The sequence below is a fragment of the Galeopterus variegatus genome, unplaced genomic scaffold (assembly GCF_000696425.1).
Source record: "Galeopterus variegatus unplaced genomic scaffold, G_variegatus-3.0.2 Scaffold1313, whole genome shotgun sequence".
Taxonomy (NCBI): domain Eukaryota; kingdom Metazoa; phylum Chordata; class Mammalia; order Dermoptera; family Cynocephalidae; genus Galeopterus; species Galeopterus variegatus.
Window position 1 is genome coordinate 228,047 of NW_007727424.1, and position 7,098 is coordinate 235,144.

The following is a 7,098-nucleotide window of genomic DNA, read 5'->3' on the forward strand; positions in this document are numbered from 1 at the left end:
ATACCCAAAAGAAATAAAAACTTGTAATAATACCCCAAAAGTGGTAACAACCTAAAACACCTATCAACTGATGAATAAATAAAATGTAGTATTGTATATCCATAAAATGGAATATGATTCAGCAATAAACAGAATGATGCTACAACGCAGATGAACGCTGAAAAAATGCTAAGTGAAGGGAGCTATTCAAAAAAGATTGTAAGATTTCATTCAAGTGAAATGTCTGCCAAAGGCAAATGTATAGAGACAGAAAATAAATTCGGGGTTGTCTAGACATTTAAGGGAGGAGGGAAATGGGAGCTGTGACAGGAAAGGGTTCTTATGGGGGATGAAATGATTCTAAAATAGTGATGATTGAACAACTCTGTAAATATATGTGAGGAAATAGAGTAGTTTAGTCAGGCCCCCTCACCTCAGGTCTGGTTTGGGGTGGTGCAGCACATTCTTTGTAAACAAGTTGTGTGGGGGTGGANACTCCATTACAATAAACCGTTTTTTATTTAAAAGTCTTAATTAGTATTTTTCCTTTTTTGTGAAGTATACAATAAATTTTTTTTTCCTTTTTTGTAAAGTATACAATAAATTTTTTTTTCCTTTTTGTCTTTTTTCGTGTCCGGCAACGGATTGCAACCCTCGGTGCTGCGCCCGCACCTCGCTCAGCCAGTGAGCGNAAAGTATACAATAAATTTTTTTTTCCTTTTTGTCTTTTTTTGTGTCCGGCAACGGATTGCAACCCTCGGTGCTGCGCCCGCACCTCGCTCAGCCAGTGAGCGGGAACCGGTCTGTATATGGGATCCGAACCCTCCACGGGAGCGCCGCCGCACTCCCAAGCGGCGCACTGTAGCAGTGCGCTACCAGGCCGGCCTATACAATAAATTTTGAACATTGTCATTTCTATCACCTACCTCCTGACCAACACACCAGCTAAGAGACTTATAGACTGACCCAGAACCAGACAAGGTGAAACATAATGCTAAGCTCACAGACCTGTGGACACAGCCGCTAGCATACAAGCTGATAAATAGACACACATGATGAACAGGACCAGCCCCTACACACAGACATTAAAACACAGAGACATAATATATGAGGAATGGCTACAAATTCTTTATAGTACTTTCAACTGTGGTAAAGTCTCTGTTTCCTTTCACTTTGTTTCTTGGTTGGACTTGTGATTTTTTTAGCAATACATTTTGAAAAACCGTTTGGCATTTTCTACTGAAATTGAACTTATGTACAGCCTATACAACAAAATACATGGTCATCAAGAGAAATGTAAAAGATTACTCATTGGAGGTTGATTTGAAGTACCCATACATGGAAAAAAATCCAAATTTCCCTCAATACAAAAGAGGAAAAACAAATTATGGTATGCTTATTTTACATAATATTCTTTTAGAAAGAAAATAATTTCCAGGTTAGATTAGATTTTATCATTGCCACAAATTTAGTGGCTTAAAACAACATAGGTTTATTACTTCACAGTTTCGGTAAGCCAGAAACATAGGCAACGTAGCCAGGTTCTGTGCTCAGGAACTCATTAGGCTGAAATCAGGTTGTTAGCCAGGCCAAATTTTCATCTGGAGGCCCAAATAGTGAAGGATGTCCTTCCAATCTCCCTCATATTGTAGCAAAATTTCTTTTCTTGTGGAGGTTTGTCTTTTCAAAGCCAGCAAGAGTGACAGTGTTCCTATTGCTTTGACTCTCTGATCTCTAGACCACCTTTGAAGAGGCTCACTTGATTAGGTCAGGCCATTGGCAGGATGTTCTCTCTTTTGATTATCTTAAGTCCATTGATTAGGAACCTTAATTACATCCATAGAAGTCTTTGAGTGTTGTCAAATAAAATACTGTAATCACAGGAGTGACATCCCATTACATTTGCCATATTATCTTGATTAGAAAGTAGCTGTAGATCCACCCACACCCCAGGGGAGGGGAATATACAAAGGCATTGCAGAGGCAGAAGTCATGGGGACCATTTCAGAATCCTGCTTATTACATGGGTACATGCAATAACGTGGATGTTTCTCATAAACATGTTTTCAGAGAAATGATATAAAGTCATGCATGTTATATTGTTTTATATGTAAAAATAGAAAAGCCAAAAACTAGGCAAAATTGGCTCTACTTGTGGGAAAGATAGAGTGAGCACGATTTATCCTGTGTCCCATGGAATGCCAGTATAACAGCTGGGCAGAATGTATAGAGCAGTTATTTGAGGAACATGAAAGTTAATAGCAGTAGGTTGATTGAAGGAAAAAATCACATTTGAAAGAACCACGAAAGAGGTAGTATGTGTATCAGTTTTCTCTCCTGTGATATAACCTGGCCTGGACCCAATGCAGCTAAAAACTCAGAAGTGAACATAGTCATCTGTAGAGAGATGTCCAGAAGAAGCCCTTTATTTCTGGTACAAGTAGTGGGAACAGGGTTTCCTACTGCTCAGTGAGAGAGATAAATGTCAGCTTTTTCTTTCCTTTATTTTATTTTTTATTTTTTGGCAGCTGGCCAGTACAGGGATCGGAACCCTTGAATTCGGTGTTATATATAACACCATGCTCTAACTAACTGAGCTAAATGGACAGCCTGTTGCCTTTATTTATTTGTCAGTAGCCTCTGGGCAATCCTGTAGGAGTAGTCAGACATACCATGGACCTTGAAAACTGGGCTATGAAATAGATGACCTTCAATGTAGTCTTGCCTCTAGGTAGAGACACAAATAGTACTGCAAAGCCTTTGAACACACACAGAACTCACATTGAAACCACACCTCACAGAATACTGATTAAAACTTGCAAGTTGAACCTAACTGGGTCATAGTAGAGACACAAATAGTACTGCAAAGCCTTTGAACACACACAGAACTCGCATTGAAACCACACCTCACAGAATACTGATTAAAACTTGCAAGTTGAACCTAACTGGGTCATTTGCCTGGTAAAACAAAATATCTGGATTCTCCAGAGGATTTAAAGACCCCAGGGATGGCCGCCAACTGGTTCAGATCCTTGTACTGACCAGCCACACACAAAAAAAATATTTAAAAAATAATCAAGAAATTATTGGCAAATCATATTTGTGATAAAAAAGCTTGCATACAGAATATATGAAAAACACTCAGACCTCAACAATAAAGAGATTAAACAACCCAATCTTAAAAGGGACAAATGATTTGAACATCTCCAAAGAATATATACAGCTGACCAAAAAGCACATGAAAAGATGCTCAATATCACTTCATTAGGGCAATGCCAATGAAAATCATAATATCCCTTCACACCACTGGAGTGGCTATAATGAAAAAGACAGAAAATAACAAGTGTTAGCAAAAACATGAAGAAATTGAAACCCTCCCACATTTCTGGTGGGAATGTAAAATGGTGCAGCCCCTTTGCAAAACAGTCTGGTAGTTCCTAAAAATGTTAAATGTCGGGCCTCCCTGAGCCAGAGGCCGACAAAACCGAGCGGGAAGAGACCTCGGTCCAACCGGGGGTCCCTTGTGGGGCTGAGCGGGATGATGAGTGTCGCTGGCACGGCCCTTCCCCCCCCAGGACCTTCCTCCCCGGGGGCCGAGAAAGAACACCACCGAGCCAGGAGAGTGGTCAAAGCCGGAACTCCGTTTATTTGCAGGGCGGCACAGCTTATATAGGGAAAAAGGGCAGGGCGGGTTTTGATATGAGAGATCAAGCAAAGAGCCAATAAGAAGGGCTTAAAAGGATAGGGTGAGGTGGTGGGGAGGCTTTACGCGAATACGGAACTAAAGTTGCTGAATCACTGCGACCCGGAAGGGCGAGGCTGGCAGCTACGTGCCATTGAGCGCTAGTGAAATGGTGGCCGCGGAGCGCATGAACTGGCACCCGTGCGCGTCAGGGCGCATGCGCGCAAAGTTATGCCCAACATCTCCCCCTTTTGTTTTTGTATGCCGGGGTGGGACCTCTGTCTTAGGTTGTCCAGGTTTGTCTGGATCTTACCCGTCATTGAGCATCACACAGCTTGTGATAATTTTTTGGGTGTGGCCCCTGTCTTAGGTTGCCCTGGATTTGCCAGGGTCTTACCCGTCTTTGGGAGCTCACACAGCCTGATGGGGAGACTTAGTCGTAACTTTGGGGATCTTGAGGGGCCAAGCGCTGATAATGAACTTGTACATTCATAAGTTGAATGGTTTCAAGCCTCTTTTGTACAAACTGAATAAGTTTGTTAAGAATACAGGGTCCCAGAGTGACTACCATTAGAAGTAAAAGGAGGGGACCGAGGAAGGGTAAGAGATAGGGGAGGAAGCCCATTGAAGCCCGTCCAAAAGAAGCTATTTTGGAGATCTTGTCGTCTTTTTTCCAAGTCTTCTTGAAGTTTCTTGATTTTGTCTTGGACGATGCCCGAGCGATTTGCGTAGAAGCAGCATTCTTCCTGTAAAAACAAGCACAAGCCTCCTTTTTCGGCAGTTAGTAGGTCTAACCCTCTTCTATTTTGCAGTACTACCCCTGCTAAGGAGTCTAACTGGGACTGAAGATCTAAAATAGTATTGGCGATTGTTTGCATATCACTGATTAATTCCCGTGTATTTTTAGCCTGTTGCTATTCTTGTGTGTGCTTCTCTGTGAAAGCAGCACACTGGCTCTGAACCCCAGTGGGGAGAGCTCACATCTAAAAATAGAGCATGTTGGGCCGGCCCGGTGGCGCACTGGATAGTGCGCCCAGTTTTTCTTTGGACTTTGCCAGCAGCTGCTCAGTTTCTTTTTTCACTGCCTAGCTCTTAAGTGTGTGTGCTGAATAAAGCTTATTACTACTTCAACCACAGCTCCAAGGACCTTTTTCCTGTTACCTAACTCGTAGACCTGCGTGTGAAGGGTTTGTGACCCAGTTTGGACAATGGGCTCAACAGGTCTGTGAGCTCCAGACTCAGCCCTAGCTCTACAATATACTAAAAAAGATTAAATTGTATAGCATAATTGATTAGTTGTATACTATTTGAAATATACCTTGATAAAGCTGTTCCAAAAAACAGAAGAGAAAATCATGACAGTACCAACATCATTGTGACCACTAAAAATTTAATGTCTGTGAAGTGTGTAGAGAAGTAATAGGCAAGAAACATTAGCTATGACTGCATTTTTCCTGCTAAATATTAAAACAACAATAAAAAATTAAAAATAAATAACTAAAATGACATAAAACTACTGAAATCAAAGGAGTATGACATTGATATTGGCATGAGGAAATATATTACTGACACAAAATGGTCTAGAAACTGACCCAAGGTCTGGGGTTCAATCCCTGTGCAGGCCAGCCCCCCACCCCCAGATAAAACAAAATAAAATATATAAATATATTAAAAAGTAATACATTTCAACAGAACATTTGGAAATCTGCAAGTATTCAAGTAATCCAAAGTGTGAGGAGACTTTTAGAGCAAGGCAGGAAACCCAGAAATTATTTAAAACAACAACAATAACAACAACAAATTCTTTTGGCTGAAAGTTAAATGCTTTTTACATCAAAACTTGAAATACTGGGCTGACCGGGTAGCTCACTGTGTTGTGAGGCACAGTTCCCAATAAGGCGGACACCACACAAAAATACTTGGGGGTTGTGGACGGTTTATTTTTCTTGCAGGCCGTCGGCTGTCTCCCCAGGCAGTCTGGATAGAGTGCAGCCCCCAGCCTCATTAGGGGAAAGTTTTTATAGGTATAAACCACATCCTGTTTGGCATACAGGATGCTCTGCAAGAGCAAGCAAGCTGGTTTACAGAAGCCAGGATAAGCAGGTTAAGCCATTTTTATTGGCTCCTCCGCTGGTCTCCGGGCAGAGTTTCCTAAATTGGGGGTCTTCTAATAGATAGTTAACTAGGTTACTGTGGCTGTGAGTTAAAACTAGGTAAAGAGGCCTTTTTGGGTAAGGGTCTTCATCACACCTGGGTGCAAAGGCAGGAAGTGTGGTTACTTGAGGAGGGGTCTGCTTTAGAGAGCAGCTATTTCCTACACAGGAAAGAGCTGGCAGTCTGCGGTTTTCTTGCTAACACAGGAACAGGCTTGTGACCACAGAGCTATAGAGTGTAGAAATGCATTTAGCTGTTTTTACAACTGGGACAAAGATGGAGTCCGTCATGTTAACTTGCAACAACTGGTTAGAGCATGGTGCTGATAACACCAAGGTCCAGGGTTCATCCCTGTACCCGGTCAGCTGCCACCGGCACCCCACCCCCCCCAAACTGGATATACTAACATGGCAACATAGTACTCCGCCCTGCACCCTGGGTGGTTTCTGCCTCTAGCCCCAGAACTGCGCAGACTCTGGAGCCCCGCCCAGCAGGAGATAGGAAGCGGAAGTGACGTCGGCGGCGCTCTGTCCTCTCCCGGGGCAGACTCTGTGCGCCTGGGAGCTCTTTCGCCTTCCTCTTCGTGGGTTCATAGGGCCTTTGTGAGTTTTTCGTGAAGGGGGCAGCTTGGGGGAGAAGGGGGATGTTGAAGGACGGGTGTGACCCGGGCCACCGAGGGGCCTCCCTAGAGAGGCCTGGCCCGCTCCGCTCGCGTCCGCGGGTCCTTCCGGCGCGGCCATGTCCGAGACGCCGCTCGAGCCTTCGTCCCCGCCGGGAGCCGGGTCGGGAGTGGAAGTGGCGCGTCCGCGGGGTGTTTTCATGCTCTGGGGTCTTCTTTTCAAAGGTCTCCAGAGTAACCTTTGTGATTTTATCCAGCAGGGAGAGAGAATTTGCGCCGTTCGAGTCATCTTGACTCCGTCCCAGGAGTCCTCCCGCTTCTAGGACTTGGCGATTCCTGAGAGTTCCGGTGAGCTCTGGAGCAGAGTTGGTTCTAGAAGGGCCGCTTCCTTTCCTTTTTAAAATTTTCTTTCCTTTTCTTATGCAAATGAATATTTCATTTGAGAATCTGGCTTTGTGTGTCTTATTTTATTTTTGACCGTTACTTTGAGGTAGAAATTATAAAGGTACTTTCTTAGGTGTCCAGGACGTGCATAGTTCTGTATGTGAATATAAACGTTCGTGGGTCGCAAGTCTTTCCATTAAAGAAAACTGAGAATATTTAGCCGTTCTCTTTACCTGAAGTACATCCCCATGCGGCTTAAAAACAAGGTCCTCCAGGAAGA

At 43.4% G+C, this 7,098-nt stretch overlaps 1 long non-coding RNA gene across 1 annotated transcript; it reads left to right on the forward strand.

Annotated features, from left to right (window-relative positions):
• The first annotated feature begins 6,331 nt into the window (after positions 1 to 6,331).
• Positions 6,332 to 6,880, forward strand: LOC103593273. The gene is made up of 2 exons (XR_550733.1): positions 6,332 to 6,417; positions 6,692 to 6,880. It is a non-coding gene; the product is annotated as an uncharacterized LOC103593273 (long non-coding RNA).
• The last annotated feature ends 218 nt before the right edge of the window (positions 6,881 to 7,098 follow it).